Source organism: Tasmannia lanceolata, unplaced genomic scaffold (assembly GCF_043159265.1).
Source record: "Tasmannia lanceolata isolate RefF3 unplaced genomic scaffold, GAP_Taslan_0.1 ptg000021l, whole genome shotgun sequence".
Lineage (NCBI taxonomy): Eukaryota > Viridiplantae > Streptophyta > Magnoliopsida > Canellales > Winteraceae > Tasmannia > Tasmannia lanceolata.
In genome coordinates, this window is record NW_027518698.1 from 12,671,149 (window position 1) to 12,675,106 (window position 3,958).

Sequence of the window (3,958 nt, forward strand, 5' to 3'; positions counted from 1 at the left end):
GAATTCTTTTTCCGTAGTGGTGTAGTTGAATTGTAAATCGTTGAGAGTCCTACTTGCATAATAGATTACATGCGGTAATTTATTGAATCTTTGACCCAACACGGCTCCTATTGCAAAGTCGGAAGCATCACACATAATTTCAAATGGTTCGGTCCAATTGGGTGCTTGAATGATAGGAGCCGTAGTTAACTCCTTTTTCAAACACTCAAAAGAATCGAAGCATTCTTTGGAAAACTCAAACTTTTGATCATTTGCTAATAAATTGGTTAGAGGCCTAGCAATTTTAGAAAAATCTTTTATAAAACGCCGGTAAAAGCCCGCATGGCCTAAAAATGATCGAATATCCTTCATACTTTTAGGTGGTGGAAGATGGACAATGAGGTCCACCTTGGCTTTATCAACCTTAATTCCCTCTTTGGAAATCACATGTCCTAGAACGATGCCCTCTTTTACCATAAAATGACATTTTCCCTAATTAAGGACAAGGTTTTTTTCTCTACTCCTTTCTAAGACAAATTTTAAGTGATGTAAACATTCGGCAAAGGTGGAGCCATGAATAGAAAAATCATCCATAAAGACCTCTAAGAAGGTTTCCACCATGTCAGAAAAGATACTCATCATGCATCTTTGGAAAGTTACCGGAGCATTGCATAACTCAAAAGGCATGCGTCTATAAGCAAATGCTCCAAAGGGGCATGTGAATGTCATTTTCTCTTGATCTTCAGGAGCTATGGGAATTTGGTTGTAACCGAAATATCCATCAAGAAAGCAATAATACCCATGACCTGCTAACCTTTCTAACATTTGATCAATAAAAGGCAAAGGAAAGTGATCCTTCCAAGTAGCGGCATTAAGCTTTCGGTAGTCAATACAAACCCGCCAACCCGTTTGAATGCAAGTAGGTATAAGCTCATTGGTGGCGGATTGTATAACCATGACTCCCGACTTCTTAGGCACTACTTGGATGGGACTCACCCATTGGCTATCCGAGATGGGATAAATGATCCCATTATCTAACCATTTCAAAAAAAAAATTTGGATGGCTTCCTTCATCACAGGATTAGCCCTTCTTTGAGGTTCCCTTGAAGGTTTGGAACCCTCAATAAGGTTGATATGGTGTTGCACAATCGAAGGGCTAATTCCTTTGATGTCGGCCATTGTCCAACCTATGGCTTCCTTGTTATCTTTTAGCAATATAATGAGCTCCTCCTCTTGAGTGGAGGTTAAGTCCGCAGCAATTATTACAGGCAAAGTACAATTATCACCCAAAAGAGCATAACATAAATGAGAAGGCAAGAGCTTCAACTCTAACTGTCGGGCTTCTTCGATTGATGGCTTTGGAAGAGATGTTGCTAGTGGTCCAACGGGCTCCATTTGAATGGCACATGCATCAGCAAAGAAATTGCTTCCTCCATTACCTCCTAGCTCCTCCAAGCAATTTTGAAAACCTGCATCAAAATCAATTTTAAAATTAGTAAGAATATCATCAGGAAAAGAATGCAACATTTTGATTTATTCATGAAAATTAGGTTGCTTACCTAAACGAAATACATTGAAATCAACCAAAGTGTTTCCAAAAGACAATTTCACTAATCCATTTCTACAATTAATGAGAGCATTGCTAGTAGCAAGGAACGTCCTTCAAAGAATGATATTATTAACAACCGGCTCCGTATCCAACACAACAAAATCAACAGAAAATAGAAAATCTCCCACTTTTACTAGGACATCCTCAACCATACCTTTTGGTGTTTTAATGGATATGTTCGCCAATTGGAGTGTGACGGTGGTAGGTTTGAGGTCACATAGTCCTAATTGCTTGAAAACCGAAAACAGCATGAGATTTACACTAGCTCCCAAATCTAACAAGGCATGATCAATTTGAGTGTTTCCAATAGTACATGATATAGTGGGACATCCCGGGTCATTATATTTTGCTACCATTTGATGGGACAAAATAGAACTAACGTTTGCGGCCAAGAAAGCTTTCTTGGGCACATTCGTTGTTCTCTTTTGTGTAAATAAATCTTTTAAAACTTTAGCATATGTGGGGACTTAGGAAATCGCATCAAGCAAAGAAATATTCACATGCATTTGTTTAAAAGTATTCAAAACTTTATCAATTTGATCTACCATTTTATTATTAGCAAGTCTCCTTGGAAAATGACCTTTAGGAATGAAATCTCGTGTAGAGGGAGAAGTTACATCTTCTGTACTTACCTGTTTGGGCTCATCTTCTGAGCCAGTGGAGGGAGGTTCTTCACTTACCTCTTTTGGAAGATCTTGTGCAATTTTAGAAGGTTCAGTGCTGACCTCCTCTTTAGGATATTCTTTTCCACTTCTCAAAGCATAAACCGCATTACATTGATTCGCAGGGTCCTGCTACGGCAAACTAGATTGCATGGCATTCAACTGATTCACATGTGGTTGTTGATTCCGATTCATGACCACATTCCTTGGGTTAGGAATGGGTTGACTTGGCATCTTTCCTTTTTTCATTTCACTTAGGGCCGTAGTAAGTTGAGAAATTTGCTTTTCTAAGTTGTGTTGGCCCGTCATGAAGGTACTCATGAGAAGCTCCATGTTCTTCTCTAAAGATGCAATTCGTGCCGACTCCCCTTGTTTTTGAAAACCCGGAGGAGGCTGATTTGAAACATTATTAATCATGGGGTTTTGAAAAGTAGGAGGGGGAGGCGATGTCCGAACAAAAGTGGGAGGGAAGGTGGGCCTAGGTTGGCCGAATTGGCTTTGGCCTTGGAAATTGGATGGCCCACCTTGACTCAAGAAAAGTTGGGATGATTTCTCCATCCCGGATTATAAGTGCTAGAATAAGGATTATTAGCATAAAGAGAACTCACAGTCTCATTAGAATTACCAATTTAGCAAGAGTTGAACACTCTTCCATGACATGGTCCGTGGCTTGACACCAATTACACATGGGAACACTATGTGCAATTTGATTGACTTGTGAAGGTCCTTTGACAACTATTGCTTCTAGCCTTTTGATTAGGCTATCAAGATGGGCCTCTTTGGCCACGGCACCCTCTATTAGAAATCCCTTGCATGAAGTGGCTCTCTCACCGTCTTGAGTGGATTCCTACTCTCTTGTTTTTTCCTCCAAATCAAGTAAGAAGTTTCATGCCGCGACCTCATCCGTAAAAGATGTAAAACCGTTAGGACACATGGACTCAAGAAGTTGCTTTGTTTGGTAATCTATGCCCTCATAAATAATTTGGCATTAGTGCCACAAATCAATTCCATGGTGAGGACACTCTTGGAGGAGGTCTTTGAACCTCTCCATAAACTTAGAAAATGATTTTAATGGCTTTTGTTTGAATTGTAAAATATCGTTCCTAAGCTTATTAGTTTTATGTAATGGAAAAAAAAATTTTAGGAAAGCGATGGCGAAATCCTACCAAGTGGTGATGGAGTTCGTTGGTAAGCCATAGAGCCACTTTTTGGCTCCATCCTTGAGTGAAAACATAATAAACCGCAACTTTACCGCATCATCGGTAAGTTATTGCAACTTAATCAAAGCACATACATCTTCAAACTCATGCAAAAATAAATAAGCATCATCCGAAGGGAGGCCATGAAAATGAGGAAGCAAAGAGATAAATTGCGATTTTAGCTCAAAATTATTGCCCTGCGCAACCAGCAATCTAATGCAAGAAGGTTATGCGGTTCGGGCCGAATAGAAGCGATCGTGTAAACTCTTTGGCGGCTCTTGTTCTTCCGCCATAGCTAGTTGATTTGGATTTGGTTCGATGTCTTCCGCCGTCTCTGACCGGTTAGTTCTTTCTAATCGATTGGCCAAGTTACGCACCCAACCTGCACTCATAAATACAAGAAAACCAAGTAAGAGATGGATAAGCAAGAAACCAAAAATATAACTAAACTAAAAAAAACTACTAATCTAACACTTCGAATAATTAAGATTCTAATGCAACTCTCTTCC

At 39.6% G+C, this 3,958-nt stretch overlaps 1 non-coding gene across 1 annotated transcript; it reads left to right on the forward strand.

Annotated features, from left to right (window-relative positions):
- Window positions 1-3,254: 3,254 nt before the first annotated feature.
- Window positions 3,255-3,361, forward strand: LOC143855565 (small nucleolar RNA R71). Its single transcript, XR_013237940.1, has one exon. It is a non-coding gene; the product is annotated as a small nucleolar RNA R71 (small nucleolar RNA).
- The last annotated feature ends 597 nt before the right edge of the window (window positions 3,362-3,958 follow it).